Source organism: Polypterus senegalus, chromosome 7 (genome assembly GCF_016835505.1).
Source record: "Polypterus senegalus isolate Bchr_013 chromosome 7, ASM1683550v1, whole genome shotgun sequence".
Lineage (NCBI taxonomy): Eukaryota > Metazoa > Chordata > Cladistia > Polypteriformes > Polypteridae > Polypterus > Polypterus senegalus.
The window spans coordinates 146,672,382-146,693,156 of NC_053160.1; positions in this window are offsets into that span (position 1 = coordinate 146,672,382).

Below are 20,775 nucleotides of genomic sequence, written 5' to 3' on the forward strand. Positions count from 1 at the left end.
ACTCAATCAAGTGCTCCTTGTAGAACTGTTTGTACTTATAAGTACAATCACCCCACTGTAAACTTGCACTACAGTTATAATATCTCACAACCTGGGCCACTTTATAAAGCGTATTTACATATGATGACGATATCATTTTTAAGGTGAAATGCAGCAAAATATGTTTGTTAAATTATACACATAAAACTTTAACTTCATTTAAATAATCTATATTCTTCACTGGGAGTGTCGTGAAGGATAGAATAATTAAACGTGTACTACGAAGATATTTCAATGTTCTTTAAACGTTTTGAAGAATCGGCGCTAAGCTTACAGATGGCTTAACGTCTATTACAGAGCTGATTGTGTGGCGATCGGTTACTTGGGGAAAGAAAAGCAAGGACTCTTGGGGCGGCCTCGCCAATATATATTGAATATAAAACAGAAAGAGAAAATAACAACACAGCTAAAAATGCAGCGACAAATTTCGACAAAAGATAAATGCTTGTCATGAGCACGAGGCTCATGAAACACATGTTTAATAATGTGCTTTAGCTCCTATCATCATGAAAATGACATCACGTATACATCTCAGTATTTTAGTTATTCAGAGAGCTGTAATATCACGAATGTAATGGACTCTGTGTCCAGTTGGAGGAAGAGAGCCGGTTTAAGAAGCAAGTAGTGATTCACACACATAGATCACATAGAAAATCAAATACAAAACAAAGCATTTAACGTGCTACTTTAATTACGATGTGATTTTAGAAACTGGTTAATTAAACAATTTTAAGATGAATTTTATGATGTTCTACTTTAATGACAAAATAAACTACGTGATTAAAGTGGAAATGTCGAGATTGAAGTGGACATTTCGTGCTTTTTCCCCACCGTGTGGCTTTTTTCTCTGTACCCTAATAAGCTTTCATATGACACTCAGACAGTGAGCTTACAACTCGGCTTTCCACGGCGACTTTGATATGTGACTTCTTTTTTATTTCCGGCACTGTGCGATTTTGTGGATGTGAGCTTTCATGTTTCTCCAACACGCTATGTCACTCGATCAACTTCCTTTTTTTGATTATACCACGGCTTATTTGAACAAATAGTATGTTTTTCCTTTGCCTCCACTTGGTATTCGCTGAAATTCTTATGTTTCCCCCCGTGCTTTTCCCATTGTCTTTTCACAGAAGGCTGCGCTTAAGGGCGATTTATATTGATTTGCATATTCAAATAGGCGTAATTCTGGGAGGATTTGGGGCGTTACATAATGCGCGTGCTCGAGCGTTAGTTTTCACGCTGATCGGGATTTATGTAGCGGAAGAACGTGGAAGTTGGAGTACGCACAGATTCCTGCATCTGGATTTTTCTGTGCGTAAGCACATTTCGGCTTTTGTGCTTACGCCATGTTATAGTGCGAGTTCTACGCACGGTGTTATACATGAGGCCCCTGGTCTTTGCCAGACATCGTGTTCTAAGTTCTGCACAAACTGTTCAATTTTTATCTCATCAAACCAGATAATCTTTTCCTCGAGTCCTTTAAATACAGTTTGGCAAATTCCAAGTAGTGTGTCTTATGCATTTTATTTACGAGTGGCTTCCATCTAGCCATTTCATCATAAACAGCTGACTGATGGAGGTCTACTGAGATGGTCATCTCTCTGTCAGGCACTTGTCAGCAGAATACTCCTGAAGCTCTGTTAGAGTGACAAATGGTTCTCATTCACCTTCCTACAAGGCCATTCATGTCCTGTTACTCAATCTGGATGGATAACCAACTCTAGGAAAAGTCCTGGGGCCTCATGTATAAACGATGTGTACGCACAAAAAAGTTGCGTACGAACGCTTCCACGTTCAAATCGCGATGTATAAAACCTAAACTTGACATAAAGCCACGCACATTTTCACGGTAGCTCATACCCTGTCGTATGCAAGTTCTCCGCTCAGTTTTGCAGACTGGCGGCACCCAGCGTCAAAGCAATGCTGCTGTTCCTGTGTGGTTTATCTTTCTTTTTCAGATCCACATCCCTGATGCGGCTCTATAAATACACTGAAATTAACCACATATTGTTTAATTCTTTAATGCATCTGATTGTAATTAACCTGTAACAATATAATGGTCCACAGAGTAGTCAAACTATTCTAAATACCATAACTGCTTTAGTGTTGTTACACTCACTGCACCTTCTTCTTCTTCTTTCAGCTGCTCCCATTAGGGGTTGCCACAGCGGATCATCTTTTTCCATATTACTCTCACTGCAGCACTTGGAGCAGCTGATCGGAAAGAGAATTATCGGTATACAGCATCAAGCACACACTGCCTCAGCCATGCTTCCTATTTGAACTGCTTCTCACACGGCAAACGCTTCAAAACCTTTCCTGTATGGACCTTGTGGTTTCGAAACAGTTTCATCCCAAGAGCTCTAAACGCACTCTATCAATCCATCAACTGCTCCTCGTAGAACTGTCTGTACTTATAAGTACAGTCACCTCACTGTAAACTTGCAATACAGTTATAATATTGCACAACCTGAGCCACTATATAAAGCGCGTATTTACATATGATGACGATATCATTTTTAAAATGAAATGGAGCAAAATATGTTTATTATATTATACAGATAAAACTTTAACTTCATTTAAATAATCTATATTGTTAATAATTAAAGAACACGGTGTCGCTACACTAGCAAGGATCTGGCGCTCCGTTCACGGATTGTTCCAGCATGCCTCACACTGTATGCTTCACGGGGACTGGCGTGAAGGACAGAATAATTAAACATGTACTACGAAGATATTTCAATGTTCCTTAAAAGTTTTGAAGAATCGGCGTTATAAGCTTACAGATGGCTTAACGTCTGTTACAAAGCTGATTGTGTGGCAATTGGGTATTTGAAGAAAGAAAAGGAAGGACAGGAATTGGAGGTTAGTATGTTTGAAAGAGTACTGCTGCAATAGATTATTTCATCGAAGATCATGCGCAATCACTGTGCCATTGTGTTCCCATGTTTAATAACGTGCTTTAACTCCTATCATCATGAAAATTATATCACGTATACATCTCAGTATTTTAGTTATTCAGAGAGGTGTAATATCACAAATGTAATGGATTCTGTGTCCTGTCGGAGGAAGAGAAAGCCGGTTTAAGAAGCACGTAGTGATTCAAACACATAGAGCACATAGAAGATCAAATACAAAACAAAGCATTTAACGTACTACTTTAGTTACGATGGGATTTGAGAAACTAGTAAATTAAATGATTTCAAGATTAAGTTTATGATGTTCTACTTTAATGACAAAATACACTATGTGATTAAAGTGGAAATTTCGAGATTAAAGTTGACATTTCGTGGCTTGGTTGTTTGTCCTGATTTAAAGCATGAATTGTGGGATCATCAATACATAGCTGTGTGCCTTACCAAATGATATCCAATGCGTTCAATTTGTCAGAGATAGACTCCAGTCAAGCTCTAGACACATCTCAAGGATAATTAAAACAAACAGGATGCACCTAACCAAAATGTGGAGTGCCACAGCAAAGGGTATGAATACTGTTATAAATGAGATATTTCAGTTTTTGATTTTTCTTTTTTTTCAGTTTGTCATTATGGGCTATTAAGTGTAGATTGATGAGAAAAATGACAAATGCAGTCATTTAAAATGAAATGTACAATAAAGTAGTAAAGTAGTCTAAATAGCTTCTTAATCTACTGTATTGTGCTCATAAAAATAAATGTAGACATTCCAACTAATATAATTTCTTTAATTTTTATATAATATAAAACTCTCAAACACATTTTTACAAATTCAGGGTCTTGGGTTGAGCCTATCAAAGTAATATTGGGCACCAAATGGGGCAGTACAGGACCCCAGTTCACCTGTGAGCTCTTTTGTGAGCTTTATAAAATAATCTAATGAAAACACAGCTCTGCTTCAGACAAATTAACTTTTTATTGGTCCTTGGTAATACATTATTTTTCTTTGTCATGAAAGAGTTATACACTTAGAATGAGGAATTATTCTGAAACAGTCCTGGATTCAAGCTTTAGACTGGCCAGAAAAACAAAGCCAGGGGTCCCTCTAGAGGCCAGTGTAAAAAAGCTGTTAAAAAGTGGCACACAATGTAGATTTTATATTGTGCCTGCATATATTTAAATATAATTAATATCTTAGTTAAATTATCATTTTATTTATAAAAACAGTTATATAAAAAATCTTTCCTATAATCCAAAATGCATTTCCCACACCTGATTGCCTTTGGGAGGATTTTGAAATTAACTGGCTGGGTTGACCATATTTCCTCTATCTCCACATTATTCATCTTATCTTAGGAAATTCTCAAGCATTTCCATTCCTATTAAAAACAATAATACTCCCAGCATATTTGGAGTCTATCAGAATGAGAAAAAAACATTTACTGGCCAAATATGCATGCATATAAGAACATGGAATCTGACACATTTGAAGAAAATACAAAATAATGAAAACAGGAGTGAATACATATACTCACATAGTGCAAGGCAGCTTAAGAAACACTGAATGAATACTGAATTAAGTGCTAGCTGTATGTAACAATACAAGAACTCTACCAGTGATGACCAGTCAGTAGAGTAGCAAGTTAAAGCATCTTTATACAATAATAGCTGCAGGTCAGTTCAAAGGAAAGTCTGCTCCTGATGAAGCAATGATGAGAAGAAGGCAGTGCTGAACCACCAGACTACAGAATAGTAATGCATATATCACATTACATGACATTTCCAGCAACTTTCAGTCATAACCTTTATTAACATTATCCAAGCAATCTTAGAAAGTCTGTGGCAGTTGGTGGAGTGTTCCAGCAAATACATTCACATAATATGACATACCTAGTGGCTCACTCCAAGAAGTCCATAACTTGGTATGATAATATCAAACAAATTTGATTTTGTTCTTAGTCGGGAGGATTTGGGGCTGTGTATGTAAACTGACATGCAATGAATGCTTATCTGGAAGTACAATTTATATAATGAACCTCAGAAAAAGAAGAGAAGCTTGGGAGTCTGATGTTTTGTGTTTTACATAGTACAACAGAATGGAAAAAGGAAAAAAAGCAGCCAAGACTGCAGTTGAACTCAACACACCTGTTAACCTTTCATAAATGGCTGGCTCTGTCAGGCAGCTGTTACAGGCTGTCACAGAAAGGGGCAAGCAGGACTGCACTGGAAGATTGGCAGTGCAACAGTAAATATGTCATGCCCACTGATCTGAAGTCATTTAAATTTACATGGTCTGGCAACTAGATCAGTAACTGCGGTTTGCAATTCTGACATATTCTGACTAAGAGTTGCATAATGTGATATCAGACTAAGATGGGTACCTGTGGAAGTTCATACTTAACTTAGAAGACTGATCTGGGTAATTTACTGCTGTAGGGATGAGGATTGCAGACATACTGACAGTGGAAGGTGACCCCTGTTTTAACAAATTTTCACAAGTTCTTCCATGACTGGCAGCTGGTGGATTTCAGACCACCTGGGAAGACAGAACTTCAGCTGCAAGCCCCATACAAGGTTTGCCACCATTCTAGATTCAGCAAACATTCTGCCTACTTTTTGCAATTTATTACAGACAGCTGGTTGTAGAACATTAAAAGACTCTTCTGACTGTATTCTTGTCATTGTTAGGCCAATGTTTTCCAAACTTCCCTCCCAAGGTTCTCCAAATTTCTATTAACATACAAAGCAAGAATTAACAAAGAGAGTACAAAAAGGCCATGTTTACATTTTCTAACAAGAATAAGTTTTTTTGACAAAAGAATTTCTACAGTTAGTGACTGGTGACTGCGTTTTACAAATTTCTTTGAATAAAGGTTCAATATAAGTTCACATTTCTTCAGACATTTGCAAAACTCCTGAGTTATAACTATTTATACATAGTACCATATTTCTTATTTTCTTTTTGTTAATACTGTAGCAAGCATGGGGCACTAAGATTAACAGTGAATTTACCAGTGATTTATATATGATTTTATGGAGAAACCAAGGCACAGTCTGACACACATTCCTTTCAGAGTAAACACCATGAAAAAATATATTAAATAAATTATTTGCAAATTCAAAGCAAATCTGCAATCATTTAAAAAAGCTCACGACAATAACCTATAACCATGACATACAAAAAAGTACTACACAAAAAACAGTTTACTATATAAAACTAATGGTGAGATACAGAGTTATGCTCAAATTAACTTGGTCCTTCTGTATAATATGAATGTCAAGTGAAGGATATGCTGGAAGGAGCACACTATGTGTCAATTCCAACAATCAGTCCACACAAAATACAAAAAGAACTGTAATTCTTGAAAATTTTCCAATAATAGATAATATTTTGCTGCAGTTCTGTAGCATGAATGAAAAAAAATGAGAACCCCTCTATCCATACCTCCATCATTTTAAATCTTGTGCCATAACAGATTTCCAAATCCACAACATGCTTAAAGTTCCTCTCTAATACATTATATTTGGCTTTAAGGTCACAATTCTACCGAGCTGGTTAACACACAGTCTATATCTTCTTAGTAACTACTGGCTTGATACACAATGCCTAAAACAAAGGTATGATTAAAAATACAAATTATGCTCACTTGTATCAAATTTTTGTTGTAACAGTAAAAGGGAAAAGAGATATAAAGTTTAGTTTAGCTCGGTTACAGAGCATTGAACTGGCTACCATGGCATTGGACCCTGCACACCTAACCTATCATCCACTAGATGTGTCACTTTTTTTAAAAAATTGCATTTAATGTGTTTGGGCAATCACAAAAAATTTTGTCTGTTTCATTGTGTGTGAATTGTGCCAATTCTGTGCTCTCTTTCCCATGTCACTTTCTGCGCACTGACAATCCTATTTCTGTTAACAGTTGTTTTCAAGAGTCAGGCTTGTTTTAAGGCTGTGGTTGTCACCTGCTTCTCTTAAGCAAATATGTACAAGTTATAAGCATGTTATGCTATGCACACACAACATAAGCAAAAAGTAAAAATATTAGTAACACTGTGTAACACAGATTAACTTCACTTGAATTAATACAGGTGAATCTTACAGTATTTTTATCATTTAACTCAAATATCTAAACAGATTTTCTTTATGACGTAAAGACTTTAAGTGACACATGATCTAAATGTACAATAAACATAGGTATGCACTATACAGTATATACTCTTTCTGGGAGTGTCTAAACTAAAAGGTACAGGTGCACAATTTCCTGCTGTACTTGGACTCAGGAATATCCCTCTTAAGGGTCCAACAATTGTCAGCAAGCATACTGGGTTCCACTTGCCTTGGTATCACTTTTCCATTTCAGAAATGTTCAGGTGAAACTGTTATCAATGCTTGTGGCAGACCACTCAGAGATTTCAAAGAAATAAGTACAGAAAAGAATCCAAGAAACAAATTTTTAAACACGTTACATCTAATTGTTTTCTATGACTTCAAGAGATCATCCAGTATTTCTTGGTAGTTGTTTGCCTAAGTCTGCAAGACGTTCCTGCAAATGTTCTCAAAAATTGCCAAAAAGCTTTTTCAGCTTTGTTCAACTGCTCATCAAAATTATCTACTTGAATTAATTCCCTGTTTAAGGTTCTGCAAAAACTCCTTCTTTGATTTTAGCATTACTATATTACTAACCCTAGGAAATGTATTTCTTAAATATGTGAATCTATTTACATTCATTGCCATAACAAAGTTCTTCAAAAATTTAAGCTTAATTTGGACAGTGTGGTCTGCATTGTTTTATTTTGCCTGTGGGAAACGCTTTTCTTTTTCCCACCTTCTCAACACAGTTACAAGCACAGCAAACAGCACACAGCACTGTTTTTTCTTCTTTTCTCTCCTCCATCTCCACTCCTCTTCCAGCAAGCTTTGTCCGCCACCTCCCAACTCTGATTCCAGGAGCAATGGCAAACAGGGTTCTTTTATCCCGCACTCGGGAGTATTTCTGGTGGCCTATTAGTGTTGTCCAGAAGTACTTCCAGATGAGGTGGAAGCCCAATAGCCAACAGGGCTCCAACTCCCATGTTGCTTTATGGTAGTCCGAGGCACCACTGCAACTCAGGCAGTACAAATATATACAATAAATAAAACGGAATTCAGCTTATTGATGATAATGATGATTTGAGTTACTAGAAGCAGAAGTGGTGCTCTTAAGAGTCAGGTGCTTGTCAAGAGGAATTGACAGAGGAGACTGTGTTCCTGGACTGAAAGGGGAAGGGCTTAGAGACACCTTGTATAAAATGGTGCATATTGCAGAAACAGGTTTTACCTTAGAGGATAGGGAATGAACAAAAGTTATTAGGGGTAGAATAAAGTGGTGAAGACAGAAATAGTACTGGAACTGACAAAAGAATAAAGTTGAAGCTAAAAGAAAAAAGAGGAGGATGGACTAGAAAATACAGACCTCAGTAATTAAAACATTGTGATCCTTGAGCCATCAAAAACATCACCAACAGAAGTGATGCTGCACTGTACCCAGGCAGGAAATGAGATATGGTTACCTCGCTGAGCAATTAATACCTCATACTAAAATTAAAATTAGGTGGTGGAAGAGCAATGGTTTGGGGATCCTTTACTGCAACAGATCCTGTATTGATTGTTGTCATTAAGTGAACTATGAACTTTTGTTCTCTGTCATTAAAAGATGATTGAAACACATTAAAAATTACATTATAGAATGTTTGAAGAAAGATATTTTTGTCAAATAATCAAGTCAAAGTCCAGACACAAATCTGGAGATGTTGTGACAGAACATGAAGCTCAAAAACCCAACAATATCACTGGCTTAACTTTGTTAGGTGGAATGGACCTAAAATTTAACTTTGTGAGCAAAACACCACTTTCTTGTCAAACTGTTAAAAATATCACTTGCTAGTATTACATTCATCCATCATTTTATTTCTAAACAAGCTTAATCCAAGTTCATAGGTTTTCAGATATTACACACATTAAAATTAGCAATGTCTTCTACCTTCCAGTCAGATTTTACATTATATATAGTGTGTTTCTAAAGAGGTGGTGCACTGGCTAGCACAGCTGTCTGGCTGATTTCCAGAGTGTGGTTCACATCTCAATAAAGAGCAGTCCGTTACAGGACCCAGTTATGCATACACCTAAACGGGAGTTATATTTGGAACAACCAATTAATTTACAGTTAACTAATGTCCTTGAGGATATGGAAGGAAAACTGGACTACTCCAAAGAAAAACTACAAAGACACAGGGAGAATGAGCAAACTACATTTCAAGACAGTGGATTTGAGTCCACTAAGAAAAAGCAACGCTGACTTGAAGAGAACAGGTGAACTCCACAAAGGCAGTGCATAGGCCTAGAACCAAATTGAGAGTTCAAGTGCAGTGAGGTGACAGCGATGTAAGATAATTACCTGAATAAAACTTTGAACAGATGTTATACTTAACTTGCCCTTGTTGAGAAAGCTATAGCTGTTGACTTTCCTAACCAAAAGAGAATGAAAATAATTGAAGAACCTACTGTACAAGCAGTTTTTTAGGAAAAATGTTGTAAAACTGTATTTTAATTTTTATCAATTGTTTTGACCATTTAAATAATTCATGTATTTTCCTCCTCAGTTTCTAAAACTACAACAAACTCTAATGGAAGTCAGACTCATGGGGAGCCAGAGCCTATCCTGGCAGCAATGCATGAAAGGCAGGATCCCAGTCTGGATGGGACACCAAACCCTCACAAGGAACTCTCTCATGTAGTCCCACACGTCTGGCCACTTTAGAGTAGCCATATAACCAAGCACATATGTCTTTGGGATGTTGCAAAAAGGCCAGGTAGACAGTGAACAAGAAACAGAAGAGTTTACATTGACAATGGTCAGGCTGAGATTTGAACCCAGGACTGTACATCTGCTTAGAAAGTCATCAGTGCTGCCCTCTACAAACATTTTAAAAATAAAAAAAAATGAATTATCACTGAAATGTAATTTCCATTCCATACATCTATTCTCAGTTCTTTGTTTTGATTTGGTCACTTTATTTCCACTTTGTGATTTGTGGCTAAACTACTTCCCTAATATTAATGTTAATTATGTGCTTTTTAAAATGTCTTTTTTCTTTACCAATAATAAATTAGAAGAGACATTTGCCTGTGTCAGTAACATCAATAATGCATGATACAATCTGATTGTATGTCTTGCTTGTTTCCAAATCACAAACTATACATTTAAGCTTTTTATTTGACTGTAAATTTTGATGTTGTTAAAGAGCAGCTATGCCATCTAGAAAAAACACGATGCCAAGGGTGCTTAGGACAATTTGCATCTTTGTTTCTAAAAAAATGTGGATTTGTGGACAATCCAATGAGTACGTGGTGTGGCATGCGGCTGGGGGTGGAGCCCAGCCGGGACTCTCAGGAGGACCGGAGGAGGGCTTGTGCCTCCTCCAGACCATGAGGGTCGACCGTCCTGGTTGTGTTGGCGGCCATGGGTAGAGGGCATGGAAGCCCAACCCTGTAGGGGCGGCGCCCTGGTGCCTGAAGAACCCTGGACCTCAGCACTTCCGCCACACCTGGAAGTGCTAGGGGGAAGAGAACTGGGAACACCCGGAGGGCTTCCGGGTGCACAGCCGCCACTTCTGCCACATGGAGGCGTGTCCACGGGGGATTGCCGGGGAAGCAGCTGGAGCCCATCCGGGTTGCCATTTAAGGGGCCGCCTCCCTTCCGTCATCAGCGGAAGTCGGGTGAAAGAGGACGAAGCTGGAGAGAGGACTGGAGGCGGCCAGAAGAAAGGCACTAGTGACTGTGTGAGAGGCCTGGACTTTTGGGGAATCGGTGCTGGAGGCACTGGGTTTGTGCACTTGAACTGTAAATATTGTATATAGTTGTGGTGTAAATAAATGTGTGCTGGGTGATCAAATGATGTCCGTCTGTCTGTGTCCGGGTCCAGTTCCACAGTGGTTATACCAGAAGAAATTAAGTAAGCAGGCTTATTTCTATAGTAAAGATGTTGAAATTTGACTCCTTTTGCATTATGTTTATGTCAACACACATGTGAAGGTAGCCTGAAAATAGCCTGAAAATATTTCATGATCAGTAGTTTATGTACCAGTATGGCATGTAGTTCTATCATCAAACATTGCTAAAGGCCACCTTGGGTGATGGGATAACTGATGGCTCGAGTTCGAGCTGTGACTAATGAACTAAAGAAGAAAAGCAATTCAAACTGGAGAACACAACAGGGCAGCTTTGTGACTTTCATGACTGAAACTCCAAAGACCCTAGATAATCAAAAATGATTAGACTGTAAATTCATCTGACAAAGTTGGAGGGAAAAATTGGAATGTGCTGTAATTAGGCAGTCAGGGAAATAACACCATAACCTCAGTTTTGGGTTAGAGGTAAAATCAGGGTGGCAGAAGAAATTTCCAAATTTAGTAGGTAGACCTTAAAAGAGTAGGGGTTACTCCAGAACAGACAACCTTTTGGACAGTAGGTCACTAGGGAGTTAAAGGAAATCTGTCAGAAATAGAAGTGAATATCTAGCAATCTATTTTTAAAAATAAAGAAAACTAAATGTTAGCTTAATAAATAGATAACACTGTGTTATTGTCAAACCTGCTTAATCCAATTTCATACTGTGAAGGGCTGAAGCCTATTCTGGCAGTATTTAGGGCAAAGTAGGAACAAGCCTGTGCAATGCATTGCTCAATCACATAGACACCCACAAGTGGCCAATTTAGAACTGCCAATTAATCTACCTTATGTGGCTTGGGGATGTAGTGCGAAGACTGGAGTACTGGGATAAAAGCCAACACACACAGAGAAAACATGCAAAATTTAAAAAGACAGGATGTGGGATTTGATCCCAAGGTGCTGGCAAAACCATTTCTAAATAATTATGACTAAAATGACATTTTGCAACTAGCCTCTCTAAGTCTATAATTGTTTGAAATTCATCTTACAAAATGTCAAAACTTAGGTTCCAACTTCAGAAGAATATCTTTCACTATTGCTAGAGCAATCTCTTTAAATACCATGGGAAGTTTCAAATTCCTGGAGTGAGGTAATAAAGAGAAGTTTTAAACACTTGTGGTAAAAATAAGATTTGCCAGAATTTAAAATGGTCAGTTTCTGAGAAATATGAATGTACTTGAAGAGAACATTTAGGATTAAAACGTTTTCCAAAGTAAACTTTACACAAGCTGCTCAAGACTGAAAGTAGCTTATTGGACATTGAATTTTTAAATACTCCACTGCAATACGCTTGCCATATTCTACAGTCAATTTGTCACCTCTGGAATAAGCCATGAAAAGAAATGGCCAGTTGCAGTACTCAATTAAAAATAGAATCAGACTTATTGCAATAGGCTAGTTTAATCTGTAAAACATAAAGTGGATGCTGTAAAAATACTTGATTTTATTTTTTCTAGTAATAACAATTTTGGCTTACAACTGTGGTACTTCCAAGAGTGAGCAACATGGTTAATCTTTTTTTATTCAACTTGTCTTCAGACAAACATTAAGATTTAGATTAATTACATACTGTATGTTCTGTTCAAACTACCTATAAAAGGAGGTGCAGAACCCCTCTTTTTTGAGTCAGCATTTATTTACTGTTAACACACTTTGTGCTAATGCCATGCATGCCATTAGCACTGGCTCTCTGGTTAAAATAAGAGAAGTACATGCTTAATTGACTTAGACACTTTGAAAAGCACCTCTTTCATTTTTGTTGCTTACTTTTGACTTTTAGTACTTGAATGGCAACTCCCTAACTGAATAGGGGTGTGAGCATCCATGTCTTACTTCCACTTATACACCTCAGTTCTAGTGATCTCTGTAGCATTTATAGTGAGAATCAGTCCCAAAGCAGAAGAATGTCATTGCAGGATAGTAGGGATGGTATCAGTTGTAAAAATCTGATCCTCACAAAGAACTTTGCTTTTATACAAAACTTCCAGTTTTACCTTATCTGAGAATATAATTATTTGCCAAGTGTTAAGTATGACATACTTGTAAATGCTTGCTGCAAATGTTATTCAGTATTGTCTTCCTTCTTGATAATGTCATAAAAAAATACTTTGAGGCAGCCAAAGGTTTTGAGGAAACACTCAGGTTGATAAGCAAAGAGTGCCTTGGAAAGAGGTTGTTTGCAGACGATACTACAGTATTCTTGTAGGTAGCTATAGATGATATACAGAATATCCAGAGTAGTGTGTTTATTGAATCCCTTTTTCTGCATTCTCTCTGTTACTCCTATTGATTGAATTTCACTTTAAACCTTGTGGCTTATTTGTATTATCAGTAGAACACCTGGGCTGCACATGGGCCATCAGTAACCTAAAGAGTACATACTCTTTCTAGGGACTAAACTGACACAATAGTCAGACAACTAGTTGGTAATCCAATCTTATTTAGTGTCCTTTAACGCTTTATCCCATTACAAACCTCTAGTGACAACATTCTGCCACTTAGACCTTGTGGGTAAGGTGACTAACATACTGTTGATAGATGGATAATGTTTTCTAATAAGCTTGTGCTTATCATAATTTCAGAGAGGCAACTCATCACGCCTGGACAAACTTGTTAAGAAGGCAGGTTCTATTGTAAGAGTAAAGTTGGACAGTTTAACATCTGTGGCAGAGCAACGGGCATTAAGCAAACTCCTGTCAATCATGAATAATCCACTGCATCCACTGAACAGTGTCATTTCCAGGCAGAGGAGTGGCTTCAGTGTCAGACTTTTGTCACTATCTTGCTCCACTGACAGACTGAGGAGATCGTTCCTCCCCAACACTATGCGACTCTTCAATTCCATCCGGGGGAGTAAATGCTAATATTATTTAAAGTTATTGTCTGCTTTTACATGCATTTTTATTACTATTTAATTTAATATTGTTTTTTGTATCAGTATACTGCTGCTGGATTATGTGAATTTCCCCTTGGGATTAATAAAGTATCTATCTATCTATCTATCTATCTATCTATCTATCTATCTATCTATCTATCTATCTATCTATCTATCTATCTATCTATCTATCTATCTATCTATCTATCGTACTACCAGTTCAATTAAAGAAATATGTAGCTCTGTAGATGTTACTATTATAGTAACATCCCTTTTTTCATTTTTATTACCTAAAGATGGGTTAGGATGGTGTGATATCCTGTCAGTACCCTAATAATTCATTTAATATGCTCCAATAGATTTTTGGGGGCGCCAATATTCAATTATATCAATCACCAGAGCTATGTATTTGTCTATAAGTTGCTTTGAAAGCTTAGTGGTCTTTAGTGCTACTTTAAATTCACTCCCTGGTTGAAGCTTTTTACAGTGGCTGCTTCATTTATTGGGTAAATATGTAAATAAGAAAATAAAAAAAGCTATTCAATTGTGTTTAACTTTTTAAGGCCATTTTGTGCACTCTACTAAAGTTTATTGTAACAGGCTCTAGCAATCTCATTTATCTTTCATCTAGCACTAAAGTTTTTAAAATTTGTCTTTTTTGTTACCTGTTTTAGTTCCACATTGGCACAACTGTTAGAAAGTTGCCTCACTGCTCAAAAGACGTGAGTTCAGTTTTTGCACATTCTCCCACCAACTAATAGTTTTTTTCTTTGGGTAGATAAGTTCCCACATTCCAAAAATATGCCAGTTAATTACCAATTCAGCATTACCCAATATGATGGACTGCCCAACACCTGATCCTGCTATGAACAGCAGCAGTTCATGGCAAGAATGCAATAGAAAAGGCAGATACATAAAATTAATGGAAGCATGGATATTTTAGCTTCAGAATAGCTTCACTGAGCTGATATTTTTCCTCTTTTTCAGTACACACAAAGAAAGAATACATACGTTTTATATATGTTTCAAACATTATATCTGAATGTGCTATTTCACATCCTAATTAACAGACAGCTTGGCTTCATTAGCTGTACTGTTGATGCAATTTATGTAGTTCACTGCACACATACGCTCTCAGTACAGGCTAACGCTTAACTTTATTTCAGCACAACTGTCCAACTGTCCACAAAGGGCTCCTCCAAAATGAATCCTGCCTCAGACTATGTAATATGATTTGGCTAACATAGAAAAATAATTATTTTTCAAATAAATCCAGGCCCTCTTCTCTATCCATTTGTATTGCTTTTTGTGTCCTTTCCAATTTTGTGCTTTCCTCCAAATGGTAATGGTCGAGCATTCTCCCTCAAACCAATTATATGTTCCTTAGATTAATTGGTGACTCTAAAATAATCATGTATTCGTGAGTGTCCTCAGTAATAGAAAGGCAGTCTGTCCAGGTTTGGTTTCTGCTGTATAAGTTGTGCAGTTGGAAATGTCTACAGCTCCTTCCAGCCTTGCACAGTACTGATATGAGCAGTATTCAGAAACAGAAAAATTGACTTAAAATGAAAGTATGTACCAAATACTATAGGCATACAATAATCTGAAACTCTCCTAATATTTTACCAACCTTTATTATTAGTATCCATTTAAAGTACTGAATATCCCTGATATTAATTAGAGGGTCTACTGATACATCAATTATAATAATTAAACATCACATAGATCATCTGCACCATACAATCTATTTAGAATGAAAAAGTTGTTGGGGAAATTTATGGAATACATTATATCATTTTGTGGTATTTTTTCTCTTCTTGTTTCAGATCCATGTAAATGTTCAGGTTGGTCAGTTTCTTTTTTAAATGCTATGCCTTTGTTTTAAGGTTATTCGGTGTTCCTTAATGAGTACTTGAACACTGTTTGACTCACATGTTCACTTTGCGGTTGGCTTACTACTGAAAAACTAAATGTTACAGTATTATGAATCTTTGTTGTTATATTTGACCTTGCTTTTTGGGATTGTTTCCTGTCCTTATTCTCTACCGCTGCACACTTCATATATGGGGTGATTAAGCACAGAGGGCTCAGCCTAGTATAAAGAATGTCCTATTGGTAAAAAGCAATCTTTTTGCATAAGTGAATTTCCATTCTTTTTAATATAAGTTTAACCCATAGCAAACGGTAATAAAGGAAAGTGAGGCTGCACCAACCAATTGCCAATTAGACTGCTCAACTTAGTAGGCAGTAGTGGTAGTTTAGTGACTTAAACGTGGTTCAGAATCTACACTGTAAAAAATGTCAGTAAATTTAACGGTACAAATACTGTAAAAGGTGAAGGTAAAAGACCTTTTCTGAAAAAAAGGAAAGTTACCTTATGTTCTACTGAAAATTACCTGAATAACTTAAACAATAAATTTCATTATTTTTTACAGCCAAGTTCTGTAAAATCAATATTTTTCTACTTTCAAAATATGCTAAATACCGTTTATTGATGCATTACAGTTATACTGAAAAAATCTGTTAATTTTACAGTGTAAAACTGTTTTTGTGAATTTCCCCTTGGGATTAATAAAGTATCTATCTATCTATCTATCTGTTAAATAACGAAGGTAAACAACCGTAAAATGTAAAACGGTAAATCACTGTTTCAGTAAAACCGGTTACGATATTTGCATAAGGACACGCCCCTTTTTACAATATTGTTCCTGGTGAAGCGCATACCTTTGAATAGTAGGGAAAAAACTTAACCTAAGTTAGCAGACTTATTTTTTCCCCACGTGCTGAAGGTTTTTTGAGGTTATGGAAGCTGATTTATGGTGGGTTGTATTCGATAAGTAGGACACCATACACCACAAAAGAGAAAACTTTACTTCCCTACCAGGCAAGTGCCATAACTTCCCTAAATATTGAGTTGTTTTCAATGTGTATAATTAAATGGCACATGCTTGCTATTAGTTGTTGTTAACTAAGTATTGATGCAAACTATGTACTGGGGTTTGACCTAGTGATGGGAAGTTCGGATCATTTTACCGTTTTTCCAGTCACTTCGTTCAATTCTTTTTACGGCTCAGACTGCATAGATTAAGCTTATGGAGCTGTCACGTGATAAACGAACGACTCAAACCTGAAGACTCGAGAGATGAACTAATCAATTCTGTTTCCGGCTCAGACTGAGTTGGTTAAGCTTATGGGGCTGTCACGTGATGAACGAACGACTCGAAAATCCCGAAGACTCGAAACAGGTGAATCAATTCCAATACAGAAACTATAGGAAGTTGCGCAAATGCGCATGCGCGACTGAACGAATCACTCCCACGAGACGACTCGTTCTTTCCGAGTCATATTAAAGATTCGTTCGTTCAAGAACGACCCATCACTAGTTTGACCCTTAGTTACAATACATATTGTTTATTGATTGTCATATTTATTACACAACATGAATTTCTGGTTATGGTCAAACGTTCCCTTCTGTTGAAGTTTGTTGCAAAGACCAAATAGTTTATACTACAAAATTATACTGTAGACCAAAAAATATTGTTACCTTCTTTTTTACGGTAAAATCCTGGTGACGCCAGCTGCCAATTTTTTACCGTAAATTTAACATTTTTTTTTACAGTGTACTGTTCAGTGATAAAATCTACAAGATATAAGTATCTTTTTTTGCTCCCTGGTGCAGGATCAACTAAAATTTAATAAGATTTGTGAGCCCAAAATAACCACTCCAAATAAATATTTCTTTCTGTTTTCATGTGGGTGTAGACTAATAATAATAATAATTCTGCTTTTAATGAACATGATGCAATGAATTGTGCAGGCCATGGTATTTTATGCAACTCTTTATGGATTGTTGAAGCTAGACAATGAAGAGGCATGACAGTTAAAAAAGAGATGCCTTTGAACTTTAGAGCTGGCGAACACTTTTGAGAATACCATGGAGAGCAAGGAAAATAAATTGGATCTTTGATCAAATTAAGCCTTACTTCCCACCTATAGTTGAAATGAGTAAACTAAAGCAATGTTACTTTGCACACCTTATAAGAAGACACAATTTATTAGAACAAGCAAAACAACCCAGCAAAGTGGGAAGAAAAAGGAGGAAGTGGTTAATCAGCTAAAGACATCAATGAACATTCTCTTAGAAGCTTGAAGATCAAAACAAAAGACAGTCCATTTGGGAGTGACTACTTATATGGTCATCAGTAGTCGAAACTGACTCAACAGCACTTAACAGTAACAATAATAATAAAAATAATGTGATGAAAACATGACAGAATGCTGTCCATGGCAAGACAAATAAGAACTGCACATACCACTGCTGGTAGCCTATACATGATTGTTGCACAGACTGAAGAAGAGAAAAGCAAGCCACTGTTTTATACAGTTCTGTAGATAAAGACAATATTTCCTGTCCAATTAGGTGCTGCCAATGCTCCAACTCTTCCATTGTGTGCTAAGCATAAATACATTTAAAATAACAAAACTGGCATCTCATTCAGGGTTGGATTCTGCAAGGCTCCAGTCCCCATGGTCCTCATATAGACTGAGCAAGTTAAGAGTAATAGATGCCTGGGAACATTACATTTTATTCTTTTAATATTATTATTTTTTAGTCAGTTTCACCTTAAAGACCACTCTACCACAAATGTCACATTAGTAGGATCAACGACTCTTAGACTGGAAATGAGATATGCCCTATAAAAATCAATCATAATCAAAATATAAATGCAAAAATTAAAAATAGCTATCTTCAAAACATCCAAAAAGACAATGATCACGGCAAAACACATTTCAAAATGCAACGGTAAATAAGGCACAATGCTCCGAGGAAAAGTCAATGTGTCCATTTCCAGCAAGTCTAGTTTTGCTATACTGCATAATGGATATCCCAGCATATTCTTTATTTCATTTTATATTAGAATTACATTGCTAATTAACAAAAATCTTTAAGAAAGATATTTTTACTCACTCTTTGCTCATATGTAAGCAATCTGAGTGCACAGACATCTAATTTACTGCATATGTTATAAAATCAATAGTTATGTTTTTGTAATTGACAGAAAAAATTTCAAAGACACTTGTTTGCGGATTTGTGTAAAATCATAACATATTAACCTCATACTATATTTCACTTTAATTTGTTTCTAAGCTTTACATGCAAGCAAAAGGGGGGCTCAGTGTTTAGTGTTACTGCTTCACAACTACTAACCTTTAAGTTCAAAACAAGTTTCATTCACTGTACAGATTCTGCATGATTTTTCCCCTGTCTGAAAGGGTTTTTCCAGATAATTCTGGTTTCTTCTAAAATCATAAAAATACGAGTATAATGGTGGAAGGCAACTCAGAATTTGCCCTGAAATAGAGGGCTTGTAGGTATGTGATTGTGCATTGTGACAGAATATGGAGTTAGTGCTTTGCACCCAGTACTACCACAACCCTTTAGTGAAAGAAATTTGTTTAGTAAATAAAAAATTTATGGAAATCTACAGTAAAGTGCACAAATCACTTTAGAATGACTATTCTTCACTATTTGTTTTGCAGTGCAAATAGCTCTCACATTTGGTCCTGCAGATTGCATTCTCTGTAGGACTGGATTATAATCTCTATCTCTAGTTCCTATATGCCACATAGTTTGGCTGTTATGCAGATTCTGCTCTTAAAGTTTAAAATGTACCGTCACACCTAACAGCAAAACTTAATATGATATTTTTAAACCAGCATAATCAATTGTATGGTGGCAGGATGGCCAGAGCAGAACTTACTGCACATTATTTAAACAAAAGAACAAAAGAGACCCCGGGTTAATTTTTAAATATAGGGAATAAAAATATGGAGGCTATACATACTGTGATACATAATGTAAATTCTTAGGACAAAAACATCTGCCAAATTTATTGTGAATAAAATTCAGTTGGTGCACAAGCATCAGCTAAAGAATTTTTAAAGTTCAGGTTTTCAGTAATCATTGTGAACATTACTTTTCTAATAAAAGGTTCTTATGTTTTTTTTATACTACTACAGTATACACTTGTACAATGCACATAATTTCTGTTACTGAATTCAAATATTGGTCAACCTACGAAAGCTACAGGTAGCTTAGAGAAAAAAATACATATCTTGTGTTCATTAAATTCATACAACTGATGATTTACCCTAAAAACACTTTTTACGCAAACACTTTTGGTGTATAAATTTACTACTTAAAATATAGGACAAAACATAATGGTATAAGAAACATTAGTAAATAAAACAATAATAAAAAGAATGAAAAACAGAAAAAAAGCAATTGAGAGAGTACTCCGACATTACCAATGCCAGAAGTAATAATTTATTTTAAGTCATTGTGGGCTCCATCCTATTTTTCTTAACAAAAGCTCTGAGGTTTTAAGATCCATACAAAGAAACAGCTAGAGAGAGTATATTATACAGTTTATATAAATGTGATTTATCAAATAACATAATCATTCTCAGTCTCATTTTATCAAATCCAGGGCGAAAGGCAATACTGTACATGTCTATCTCTGCAGCACTAAGCATATAAGGCAAGAACCAGCCCTGGACAATGAGCCATTTTACCAGTAGGCTCATTAATGCACATAGCTAAACAAAACCAAAACTGATTAAGCTAACCCATGCATCTTTAGATATGCAGGCAGAACGTTCACACTCCTCATAGAAGATGAGTGGATGTAAGTTTCGAGCCAGGACCTCTCTTTAGCCAGTGCACTTTAAGTGCAACCCATATGCCAAGAAAACGATGTGTATAAATGATATTATCTGTACTTTTTACTTTTAGTATTACAAAAACCACAAATAACTATAGCTGAAGAGAATGAAATGTTTGGTTGAAGTTGCTCCAAAGAAACGGACTTCTTTCTGTTCAGCGATGGAAAAATTGTAAAGAGGTAAGAAACATATTGTATGTAATGTGCACATAGATATATTGTGAGACCCC